Source organism: Tachyglossus aculeatus, chromosome 1, assembly GCF_015852505.1.
Source record: "Tachyglossus aculeatus isolate mTacAcu1 chromosome 1, mTacAcu1.pri, whole genome shotgun sequence".
NCBI lineage: Eukaryota > Metazoa > Chordata > Mammalia > Monotremata > Tachyglossidae > Tachyglossus > Tachyglossus aculeatus.
The window spans coordinates 75186858-75200408 of NC_052066.1; the positions used below are offsets into that span (position 1 = coordinate 75186858).

At 43.0% G+C, this 13551-nt stretch overlaps 1 long non-coding RNA gene across 1 annotated transcript in view; it reads left to right on the forward strand.

The window, feature by feature from the left end:
* The first annotated feature begins 8599 nt into the window (after positions 1 to 8599).
* Positions 8600 to 13551, forward strand: part of LOC119933044 — a 170546-nt gene continuing 165594 nt past the window's right edge. The window contains exon 1 of the long non-coding RNA XR_005452525.1: positions 8600 to 8641. This is a non-coding gene — a long non-coding RNA (uncharacterized LOC119933044). The remainder of the gene's footprint in view (positions 8642 to 13551) is intronic.

Genomic DNA, 13551 nt, shown 5'->3' on the forward strand with positions numbered 1-13551 from the left:
CCCTGATAGAAATTACAGTTAGAGAGATTCCAGCAAGCAGTCCATTACATTTAGGCATGATGATCTTTGGATCTAAATATGGAATATGGGAAATGCCATGTAACAGCTTTTACTTGAGAGGAATTTTTGTTAAATATTCAAAATATGAAATAAATGACAAAAAGCAAAGTCAGACTTGGCCAGAAATCTGAAGCAGCTTGATACATCTCAAGAAAGAAATCAAGAAGAAAAAGATGATGCATTTTGTGTTGCCACTTAAGTAACTTGAAAATGGGGCTCTTTTTTATGGAATTTGTTTAGCGCTTACTCTGTGCCGGGTGCCGTACTAAGCACGGAGGTAGATACACGATAACCAGGTTTGACTCAGTCCCTGATCCACGTGTGGCTCACAGTCTTAATCCCCATTTTACAGATGAGTTTACTGAGGCACAGAGAAGTTAAGTGACTTGCCCGAGGTCACACAGCAGACCAGTGACAGAGCTGGGTTTAGAACTCTGGTCCGCTCACTCCAGGCCCCTGCTCTTTCCACAAGGCTATGCTGCTTCTCGTTTTCTTCTGTATGGTATCAAGTTCACAGTAGCTGACAGGTACCAGAGGTACCGAATTGAGAGAGGTAGATAGCAACCAGAGGAAGCGAAGCATGAGCATAAAGAAGAGGCGAGCAGGAGAAAAATGAATAGAAATGAAGCCATCTCTGAGAAATGGCTGGACAGGATTTCATAAGAGGAAAAACCAGTGAAGAGGAAATGTTCTGCCTGCGAAAAGATTGAGGCCACGACTGAACTGAATTCCCTCATGTCTTTGCCTTTGACCCGAGCTACCAGGCTGAATTAGCTTTGTGACCCCACCAGCGGCAGGTCTATCACTGTCTGAGAATCTGTACAGTCTCTCTGGGACTTTTCCATCAGCCCTTGCCCTGCTCCCCTGCTCCGCCCCATCATGGGTTCAAATCCCGGCTCCGCCACTTATAATAATAATAATAATAATAATAATAATAATAATGGCATTTATTAAGCGCTACTATGTGCAAAGCACTGTTCTAAGCATTGGGAAGTTACTAGGTGATCAGGTTGTCCCACGGGGGGCTCACAGTCTTAATCCGCATTTTACAGATGAGGTAACTGAGGCACAGAGAAGTTAAGTGACTTGCCCAAAGTCACACAGCTGACAATTGGCGGAGCGGGGATTTGAACCCATGACCTCTGACTCCAAAGCCCGGGCTCTTTCCACTGAGCCACTTGTTAGCTGTGTGACTTTGGGCAAGTCACTTCTCTGGGCCTCAGTTACCTCATCTGTAAAATGGGGATTAAGACTGTGAGCCCCATGTGGGACAACCTGATCACCTTGGAACCTCCCCAGTGCTTAGAACAGTGTTTTGCACATAGTAAGCACTTGATATATGCCATTATTATTATTATTATTATGGCAGAGACAACAGCAGCCTCAGCACTGGCAAAACTTCTCAAGCTTGGAATGTTGGCAAAGCCATGACTGTCATTAACGGCTGGGACTGCTATCCTAGCAAGCATCTATTGAACACCCCCTGGATGCAATGCACTAGACGAAGCAGTTGGAAAATACCAAGTGGATTCTGAGCCAGGAGTAATCAGAAACTCTGCCCCTCCTAACCACAAGATCATAATAGCACTCTTTGGTGCTTTCTAGACTCTGTACTCTTTCTAGACTGGGAGCCTACTTCTAGACTGGGAGCCCACTATTGGGTAGGGACTGTCTCTATATGTTGCCATCTTGTACTTTCCAAGCGCTTAGTACAGTGCTCTGCACACAGTAAGCCCTCAATAAATATGATTGATTGGTGCTCATTTTTTTTTGTGTGTGTATGTGTTTATAGTTGTCCTTGTCTTGGATGCTATTTTTGAATTTTTAAAGTTTTAGCTTTTCTTATGAATCTGTCACAATGTTTCTCTCCCTAATTTATGTACTTAAACACACATCCATTCTCAGCACTTAATGCAAGTCAATATTGATAGTATTTGTTTAGTGCTTTCTATGTGTCAAACACTGTTCTAAGCACTGGGGTAGATGTAAGATTCATTCATTCATTCAATTGTATTTATTGAGAGCTTACTGTGTGCAGAGCACTGTACTAAGTGCTTGGGAAGTACAAGTTGGCAACATATAGTGACGGTCCCTACCCAACAGTGGGCTATAAGATGATCAGGTTGGACACAGTCTCTGTCCCACATGGATCTCACAGTCTTAATTTATTGTACAGATGAGGTAATTGAGGAACAGTTTAGTTAAGTGACTTGCCCAAGGTCATACCTCAAACAAATGACAGAGCCGAAAGTCTTTCTGATTCCCAGGATCGTGCCTTATCCACTAGGCCATGCTGCTTCCCCAGCATGTATGGATTGTATACACAATGAATCAGTTGTGTATTGAATTATTTATTTTAACTTAATTTTAAATTATTGTTTGTACGTTCTGTTTTAGCATACAATCCATGTCAGTGTCCTCCTTGCATCTTGTCAGTCAATTGTATTTACTGAGCACTTACTGTGTACAGAGCACAGTAGTAAGTGCTTAAGAATGTATGGGATAACAATATGACAGACACATTCCCTGACCACAATGAGCTTACTGTCCACTCAAGGTACTAGTGAGCTTATATGGGGAGACAGACATTAATATAAATAGATTACAAACAAATTTAATAGATTAAGTGCTATGGGGCTGAGAAGGGGATGAATAAAAGGAGCAAGTCAGGGTGACGTAGAAGGGAGTGCGATAAGAGGAAAAGAGGGTTTAGTCATGGAGGGCCTCTTGGAGGAGATATACCTTCAATAAGGCTTTAAAGTGGGGGAGAGTAATTCACTGTCGGTCGTTTGCCTGTCTACTTGTTTTGTTGCCTGTCTCCCCCTTCTAGACTGTGACCCCGTTGTTGGATAGGGATTGTCTCTATCTGTTTCCAAACTGTACTTTCAAAGCACTTAGTACAGTGCTCTGCACACAGTAAGCACTCAATAAATACGACTGAATGAATGAATGAATGAGTGAATGTAAGGAGGGAGGGTGTTCCAGGCCAGAAGCAGAATTTAAGTGAGAGAATGTGTCACTTGCTTTGCTTGTATTGTATTTCTTGAGCTTAATACAGTGCACTGCCCTAAATAAGTGTTATTAATAACAACAATTATAAGAATTGTAGTATATGTTAAGTGCTTACTATGTGTCAAGCACTGTACTAAGTGCTGATGTGGACACAAGCAAATTGGGTAGGACACAGTACATGTCCCATGCTGGACTCACATTCTCAATGCGCATTTCACAGATGATGTAACAGAGGCACAGAGAAGTGAAGTGCCTTGCCCAAGGTCACACAGCAGACAAATGACAGAGGTGGGATTAGAACTCATGACCTTCTGACTCCCAGCCCCGTACCTACCCCAGTGCTTAGAACCGCCCGGCACGTAATAAGGTGCTTAACAAATACCAGAAAAAAAAACACAGAAAAAAAGAAAACATGTCACGCCAGACAGAACTCCACATAAAACCCTTTGTAAATATTTTAAAATTTGTTTCCTGCACAAGCGTGTAAGCTCCTTGAGGGCAAGTGATGTGTCACTTTGTTATTCTGAACTTCCAAAGAGTCTAGTACAGTCCACCATGCCAAGTAGGAACGCAGTGAATGTTGTTATTCCTCCTTCTCAGACTCCCAGCTGTCCGGTTTGGGAGGAGAGGAATCCCAACTCTCTGCTGGAATGTCTGTTGCTATTGGTGGAGACATTTCTGAGGTTCAGAATGGAGACGCCAAGGAGTAGACTGTGGGGAGTTGCCTTGGGAGGGTTCCCGGTTGAATCGTGGGGATCCCTGACTGCTGCAGAACTTTCCCTGATCCGGAATTCTGTGCCTAAATAGGGTTTCTCAGGGGATGCACCCTGAAGCATATCCCTCACTCTCCCTATTTGACCACTTCTGGCTGCAGCAGACAACACACCGTTGTTTCAAAGTGCTTTCTTTCTGCACGTGTCATCTGCAAGTGTCAGCTTCCATCTGAATCAGAGCTGAGCTGACAGTGTCTGGAAGATGGCTGGATTCCAGTTTGACTAATGGCATTTTGCTTGCTCCGTCCCACTGCCATTAGTTTTAATGTGATGCCACATTCCTTCTGCATTTCTGGTTGAAACGAGAAGAGCAATGTGGCAGTCTTCTGTGTGACATAAAGCTGTCCTCCATTCTAAATACATGCAAGTCCTCTGCACCAAATTCTGGTCTGTCACTGTTTCAAAGCGCTCTAAATATGCAATACTACCGCAGGAAGAAAGACAATTTGTAAATGCCTTTTGGGTTGAATTGGTTGGGTAGGAATTCAGTTTTTCATTTTACAGAATTCTTTCGATTTGCTAATGTCATTAGACTGTGGTAATTTTTTCATAATGTTATTCTAATGGAGAGAGAAGTCTGACTCTAGATAAAAATAATGAAGATAGAAAAAAGAAAAAATGTGGTGGATATCCTTAGGAGAGGAAGAGGAGAAAAAGAGGCTGAAGTAGAGAAGGTAGGGAAGGTGAGAGAGAAAGCCTTGGCTTTGTGGTTATTGCAGATATTTTGGAACTGAAAATGTCTTTGCCAATCAGTCCTGTCTCTGTCAACTAATAAAGACATTTTGAACAAGATATCCTATTTGAGAAAATTTCCTGTTTTCACAGTACAAATTTTGCATTGAATCAGAAATATTTGAAATCTGTGTTTCTCAGTCTGAAGTGACTGAAAATGTGTAATGTATTAGCACTAATGTAAGCTGTCTTAACCCTCCTGAAGCCAAGAGGTTAAGTGTAATACAATTGCTCGTATAGGAAATTTGACTAGGAATAAAAATAAATTTGGCTTTATTTAATTCCTCCTGTGACCTTGGGACCTAAGGCATAAGTCCAGCTGAGTGGTGCTCCAGGAACATCATCCTATGGATGCAAATTAGATTCCCTGAAAATTAATGGTGCAGTCTCAAAGTACCCAGGATATGCATTAGTCAAGCTCCCAAGAGGTTAAAAATGAAAGGATGAAATAAATCCCCCGGGTGTCCAAAACAACTCATTCTGGCAGAAATATTCCCCCATCAGCTAGTAGACTTTGCATTCACAGAAAATCCACCAAATTCAATTAAGTTGCTAGTGGATTCCATAAAGATGAGGTTGTTCTATAGCTGCATACTACCTATTCGTTTAGTAGCTCATTGGCAACTCTGGAAAAAGATTCCACAAGCAGAAACGCAACAGGGTAAGCAAAAATGCATCCACTAGAATTAAATTGCATTGATTTGGGGAACGAAAGGTTCGGGTTCAGTGGGCAGCAATTGGAGCTTGTGGAAACTTGCTGCCCCTAGGGGAAATCCATTCATTACCATATAAAGATCCGGGTCCGAAAATTCAGTGTGCATTAGTTCTAGCAGCCATGGAGTTAAAATGGAGACCGGCATTGTTAAATGACAATTTCCTTCTTTAGATAAACAGAGCAGGCCTGAGTTTGGGGATGACATTGCTCTCATATATATATGGACATTGTACTAATATTAGAACAGTCCCGGAATCACCGTGGCTACATCTGGGGAAAAAGTTTATTTTGGGTGGTTCCAAATTGACAGGTAAACTACTGAGTTCTTATCGCATGATCGGCTTTCAGGGATGCAGCAGATCGTGTCTTTAGGCTAAGGCTTCAGGGAGGAGGAAAAGGAACTCCTGTACCTCCCTTACTCTTTGTTTGAAGCAGACCTATGCCTTCTCGGCCTTGCTTCAAGTGGGAAATAACTGCCTGGGAGCGGCAACTGCTGGAACTCCTGCTTACTCCATCCTCTCCCTTCCCTCCCTGCACTACTTCCTAGAGTGTGTTGAGTCAAGATGAGAAGCTGCCCCAGAGGAGTGGATGAGCAGCAAAGGTCATGCTAATGGCAGAAGCACCTATAATGTGCACTTGGTAACCTGCTCCAGACACCTCTCCAATGGGGCTATGTGCTCCTGTATAGATGGTGAAAGATTTCTTGATTTTGGGCACAGGAGTGAAATTTGTGTCCATCCTTGAGTCTGCATAGTGTCCAAGCACAAGAGAAGCAGCTCGGCCTGGTGGCTAGAGCATGAGCTTGGAAGTCAGAAGACTTGTCTGCTGTATGATCTTGGTCAAGTCAATCCACTTCTCTGTGCCTTAGTTACCTCATCTGTAAAATAGGATTAAGATGGTCGAGCTCTTTGTGGGACAGGGACTGTGTCCAACCTGATCACCTTTCAGAACAATAATAATAATAATGGCATTTGTTAAGCACTTACTACGTGCAAATCACTGTTCTAAGTACAGGAGAGGATACAAGGTGATGAGCTTGTCCCACATGGGGCTCACAGTCTTCATCCCCATTTTACAGATGAGGTAACTGAGGCCCAGAGAAGTTAAGTGACTTGTCCAAAGTCACACAGCTAATAATTGGTGGAGCCGGGATTTGAACCCATGACCTTTGACTCCCAAGCCCATGCTCTTTCCACTGACCCATGCTGCTTCTCTACTCCTGTGTTTAGTACAGTGCCTGGAACATAGTAAGCACTTAACTGTAATTTTTATTCTTTTTTTTTACTTTGCTCCAAGGAACAGTCATGGTAACCCTACTCTGCTTGGGCATCAGAGTCTTCACTGACCTCCCTGCCTTCAGGCTTGCTCCTCTCCAGTTCTTACTTAGTTCTGCTGCCCTGATCATTGCTCTAAAAAGTCTTTCAGTATGTGTCCTCCCTACTCCTCAAAGCCCTCCAATGTTTGTTCATCCACCGACACATGAAGCAGAAACTTGTCACGATTGAACATGGGAGGCACTATGGCCTAGAGGAAAGAGTGCAGTCCTGGGAGTCAAATGACCTGGGTTCTAATCCCACTGCCGTTCCCCTGCTGTGTGACCTTGGGCAAATCACCTAATTTCTCTGAGCCTCAGTTTTCTCAACTGTAAAATGGGGATTCAGTATTTGTTCTGCTTCCCACTTGAACTGTGAGCACCATGTGGGGCAGGGACTGTGCTTAATCTGACTGACTGGTATCAATCCCAGCACTTAGAACTGTGTTTGATGCATAGTAAGGGCTTAACATACACCATAACAAAATTCAAGGACCCAATTTATCAATTAATTAAACAATCTTAATAATTGAGTGCTTTCGGTGTAAAGAGCACTATGCTAAGCATTTGGGAGAGTACAATACAGTAGTGTTGGTAGACATGTTCCCTGAGCTTACAGTCGAGAGTGGGAGTCAGACATTAATATAAATTATGAATATATAAATAAGTGCTTTAGGGCTAGGAGTGGGTATGAAAGGTGTAAATCTAAATGCAAGTGCAGTATAGAAGGGAGTGGGAGAAGAGGAAATGAGGACTTACGTGGGCAAGGCCCTTTGGAGGGGATGTGCTTTTAATAACAGAACAGTGCTTGGCACATAGCGCTTACCATCACTATTATTAATAAGGCTTTGAAGGTGGGGAAGAGTGAACACCTGTAGGATATGAAGAGGGAGGGCATTCCAGACTAGGGGCAGGTTGTGGGAGAGGGGTCAGTGGTGAGATAAACATAATTGAGTTACTGCGTGTAGACTGGCATTAAAGGAGGGATGTGTGTGGACTGAGTTATAATAGGAAATCAGAAAGGGGCAAGGCGATTGAGTGCATTAAATCTCATGGTAAGGAGTTTCTGTTTGTGGAGGTGGATGGGCAATCCCTGGAGGTTCTTGAGGTGTGGTGAATCACATACTGAATGTTTTGTAGAACAGCAGACTGAAGTATGGACTGGAGTGGGGAGAAACGGGAGACAGGGAGGTCAGCAAGGAGCCTTATGCAGTAATCGAGGTGGGATAGGACACATGTTTGGATTAAAGTGGTAGTAGTTTGGATGGAATGGAAAGGGCAAATTTTAGCAATGTTGAGAAGGTAGAATGGACAGGATTTGATGACACTGAATATGTGGGTTGAATGAGAGAGAGATGAGTCGAGGATAATGCCAAGGTTAAGGGTTTTTGAGAGAGGAAGAATGGTGGTACTGTCTACAGTGATGGAAAGTCAGGGGAAAGACAGAGTTTGGATGGGAAATTGAGTTCTGTTTTGGACCTGTTAAGTCTGAGGTGTCTGTGGGACATCTAAGTAGAGGTGTCTTGAAGGGAGGAGAGAAATTGAGATGGTAGAGAAAGACAAAGAACAAGGCTGGAGGTGTAGATTTGGGAATCGTCCATATGGAGATTGTAATTGAAGCCATGGGAGCAAAATAGTTATCCAAGGGAGTGGGTGTAGGTGGAGAGTAGAAAGGGATCCAGAATTGAGCCCTGAGGGACTCCCACAGTTAGAGGATGGAAATCAGGGAAAAAGCCCACAAAAGAGACTGAGACTGAATGGCCAAAGAGAAAAGAAGAGAACTAGGAGAAGACAGTGTCAATGAAGTGAAGTTGTATAATGTTTCCAGGAGAAAGGGGTGGGCGACAGTGTTGAAGATAGTTGTAAGGTTGAGGAGGATTAGGATGGGGTAGAATGGGGTACCATGCTTTCTCCTGGGACTGGCTCCCAGAAGCTCATGGAGAAAATAATCCTCCCCACTCTCTATATTTCCCAGATCCATGCGTCTTCCAGGTATCGGGAGCTGATCCTCCAGCCCTACCACAGGCCAACACTAAGGTAAGATCTCAGTATCTTTTAATAGCTGTCCTGCAAGTATTCTCAGAACATTATGTAGCCGACTTGTACTTCCCAAGCACTAAGTACAGTGCTCTGCACAGAGTAAACGCTCAATAAATACGATTGAATGAATGAATGAATAAACATTAATCAGAGAATAAAAAGAATTCCAATCCAAACTTTCATCCCTCTCCTTCTGGGACCCTTTCTATTCTCCTCTAGGTATATTGGGGTTCACATCCTCTTGTTGTTTCCCCTCCTCTCTTGGGGCATTGCTTGTTCCAGTCTTACCTTCCCAGAGTACTTTGGTTGCCAGGGAAGATCTGTGCCATTTCTCTGGCACATGGGAGGGAGCCTTGCTCCTTCAGAGTCCTAACCATCAGACCTGGAAACCTTCAGGGTAGCCTAACACTCTGGGATATTTCTCACAGACCACCCTGTACCCTCTGTTGTTCCAGAGCCACAGCTCTTAGCATTCCCTACATCCTGACCATCCACGAAACCTCCTTAAAGTCTGAAATGGCTGAAGGTCTTCCTTCCCCAGCTAGCTGCTCACACTTTATCCTCTCAAACCATTGGCCTAATTAACTGCGGTCCAAATTAATCCCATATAAGGCTATAGTACCTACTCATTTAACTTTCCTAAGGGGCACTTAGGAAACCATTGCCTTCTGTGTTCCTCTTGCCCCTCCTGAGTGTGGGGTCTAGTTAGTGATTGTCCCTTCTAAACTGCAAATCCCAAGACTGTAAGCTCATTGTGGACAGGGAATGTGGCTGTTATATTGTACTCTCCCAAACGCTTAGTACAGGGTCCTGTACACATAAGTGCTCAGCAAACATAATTGATTGAATGATTGATTATCATACCCTCCGTCCTGCCTGGATCTTCCTCCCTCTTCACATCCGACAGACCATCAGTCTCCCCATCTTTAAAACCCTATTAATATCTCCCACAGGAAGTCTTCCCTGAAGAATTTGCCATCTCCTCACCTTATTTCACCCTATTTTGCTTACTTATCCTATTGAGTCCTCTCTCCTAAGCACAAAGGCCCTTCTCCTCCCCCCATACCCACAGCACTTATGTTCATATCTTTATACTCAGTTGCTTCCCTTACCCATAATTTATATTCAGCATCTGTCTCCCTAGAGTGATCCATAAGTACCATTAATGGATAGAATTATGTGTCCCTGCACATACTAGAGGCAGTCCATTCTTCCCTTGTCTTAGGGAAGATGAGAATGGGAAGAGGGAAGAGTCAGACTCCACAGTCTCCAAATTCTTACGGCATTTGTTAACCACTTAGTATGTGCCTGGCTGTTATTTTGGTTTTCATCAATAATCCATTGTGATACTGGTTAAGTGCTGGGTTTCAAGCATTGTACTTAGTAAGCACTGAAGGAGATACAAGATAAGTAGGTTGGACACAGTCCCTGATCCACATGAGGCTCAATACCTAGGGGGATAGGGAGACTAGATAGTTAATTCCAATTATACAGATGAGAAAACTGAGGCCCGTAAATAGCAGAGCTGGGATAAGAACACAGGTCTCCAACTCCAAGGCCTGTGCTCTTTGCACTAGGCCACCCGGTTCTCATTTAGCTTGTTGGTGACAGGGAATTTGTCTGTTAACTCTGTAGCATTGTACTCTACACATAGTAAGCGATCAGTAAATACCACTGATTGATTGATTGATGATTACAGGAGCCAGGGGTCGGATCTCCTAACCCCTGCCTTTCATCAGAAGCACGACCTTTGTTATTGTTGTTAGATGGTTCTGGGGTCCAGAGACCTTGAAGAGGAATATTTTTAATCTTACTTCTCTGCCTGGATGACCAGGCCTATGGAAAAATGCAAAGATTAGGGGCAGCGTGGCCTAGTGGAAATAGTGTGGGCTTGGGAGTCGGGTCCTCTGGGCAGATTTCTCAACTTCTTTTCGCCTCATTTACCTCATCTGTAAAATGGAGATTAAGACTTTGAGCCACTTGTGAGACATGGACTGTGTCCAATTTGATTAGCTTGTATAATAATAATAGTGGTATTAAGCACTTACTACGTGCCATGCACTTTACTGTGCAGTGGATTAGATATAAGAAAATCAGTTAGACATAGTCCTTGTCCCACACAGGGTTCCCAGTCTCAATTCCCATTTTGCAGATGAAGTAACTGAGGCAAAGAGAAGGTAAGTGACTTGCCCAAGGTCACACAGCCAACACGTGGTGGAGTTAGGATTAGAACCCAGATTCTTCTGACTCTGTCTTCTCCAGAATTTAGTCCAGTGCCTGGCACAAAGTTAGCACTTAACAAATACCAGAAAAAAAAATCACTCTCAAAGATGAATCAAAGTAATCACCACCAGTTCGTCTTGTTCTCATTTCCTTTCAGAGTATTTTTTGGTCAGTGGTTCTTGCTTTCATTGAATTTCACATTTTACAAAACTGTTTTTTCTAATTAGCTCCTGCTTTCTTCATGCAGCTAATATCCTTGGGAATCATACCAGTAATGCACTACAGATTTACAGGGCCTCAAGCGTATTGAAGCATTGATTGTTAAACCAATCATGAATAGGGTAATATTTCAACACAGTAAATAATGCAAACTAGACACCTCAGGAAAAATTAAGTAATGAAATAACTAGAGAAAAGCAGCCCTTTTAATTTAGACTTAGTAGAACAAAGGCATTTTAGCTTGATAACGGAAAGAAACAGTTCCCTGATTCCTGCAAGCAACAGTTTGAGATTTTAGAGTGAAGCACTGGTGTTGTATCTGGCAGTGGAACCAGAAATGAGGAGTGGTGGGAAGTGAATTTACAGACTGGAAGGAATTTTAGTTTGTTCGTGCTTTCATTCTTATCATTGTATTTTTAGACGTGTATCCATTTTCCCATTAGCTTCGTCAATTTGCCTTTTAAATGGCCAAGGATGACACAGTAAAAGAAACACAAGAGGGACATACAGGAAAAACTCACAAAAGCAGCTTTTGTGAACAGACAACAGACAGAAAACTGAGAGAGGGGGAAGGTGACACGAAGGTCATATCAGGGGGCGAACCTTGGAGAGACGGTCTGATCACGGGCCAAGTTCTGACTAACGACCTGTTCTAATGAAACTCACCAGTCATCAGCATCATCAAAAAAAGCATTGATGGGGCAGACACTGTGTAGAAGGCAATGTAATAGTTGGTTTGGAACATACAACAGAAGGTAAAGACATGGTTCCTGCAACAAAGGAATTAATTGAGTAGATGAATGGATGTGAACTGGCAAATACCAGGGATTTTTTTTTTGGTATTATGATATTTGTGAAACACTCACTGTGTGTCAAGCGTAGTATACGATAAGTGTGAGAATAAAAGCACCGATGAAAATGATGAAAACAAATGCATGCAATTATATGTAGTTGTCCTGTGAAGTCAACAAAGATATCACTGAGAGTGAAATTCACCTTTAGATTTGAGTGTGGTTGAAAAGGCCAATGTGGGACCCACCATTCAGGTCTCATTTCTTAAACAAAAAGGTTGTTCTGTGTTATAACGACTGCTTGCAGCACGTAATGCTCTTTTCTCCTTTGTCTCCCCAACTCCCACACCAACTGAAACTTTCGTTTGAAGACTCCCCTCTTGATAGCAATGCAACACTCAGGTTTAATCTCAGCAACTGATGCCCAGTTTTCAGCTGAGATGCAGCATTGTTTTCCCGTGTTCTTAAAATGTTTCCTCTGCCCTTCTAGCTCTCAGTTTCCTGATTACAGCTCGCTACAGAGAGTTTGGGTATTCAGCTTTGGTTCATTCTCTTCATGTCCTACCCACACAGCTGTGTTGAGGTGAACATGGCTTTGATCCTTGGAGATTGACTACATTCCAGATCTTCATTATTTGTGATGTTGTCATTTGATGTTGAGTATGGCCTGTAAATGATGCTGAAGGAATGGTTCAAGGAGCCACCTGTGTGGGATCCATGTCTCACAAGCATAGAAAGGCTGGACAGCACTACAGCTCTCTAGACCTTCAGTTCATTCTGGAGCTTGATACCACACTGTAACCATGCTCTTGTTTGCCTTCCAAAGGATGTGCTGGTTTTCCTTACTCGGTTCTCTGCTTCTTGTCCAATCAATCAATCAATCGCATTTATTGAGCGCTTACTATGTGCAGAGCACTGTACTAAGCGCTTGGGAAGTACAAATTGGCATCACATAGAGACAGTCCCTACCCAACAGTGGGCTCACAATCTAAAATGTTGTATCGTTGGACACTGTGCTGCCTAGGTGATATAATTCTGTGACATGTAGTTCTTTGTTGTCAATAGGACCTGTCTGTTGAGTATATGACTTTCCAGGTGCAGGCTGAGGTCTTCCTTCCATTTTCTTTGGGCTTGTTTTTAATAATGATAATGATAATAATATTAATAATAATAATAATGATGATGTTGGTATTTGTTAAGCACCTACTACTTGGCTGATTCAAGGATTTGGCTTACAATCATTTGCATGTCTTCTGGGGTGTGTGCTTTCGGGGCACAGTGATCTGCTTTCAGGGATTCTAATAATAATAATATTGTTGGTGCTTGTTAAGCAGCAGTGAAGCAGCATGGCTTAGGGGAAAGAGCCCGGACTTGGGAGGCAGAGGTCATGGGTTTGAATCCCAGCTCTGTCACTTGTCAGCTGTGTGACTTTGGGCAAGTCCCTTCACTTCTCTGTGCCTCAGTTACCTCATCTGTAAAATGGGGGTTAAGATTGTGAGCCCCACATGGGACAACCTGATAACCTTGTACCTACCCCAGGTCACACAGCCCAAAGTCACACAGCTGACAAGTGGTGGAGCAGGGATTAATAATAATGGCATTTATTAAGCACTTACTATGTGCAAAGCACTGTTCTAAGCTCTGGGGAGGTTACAAGGTGATCAGGTTGTCCCA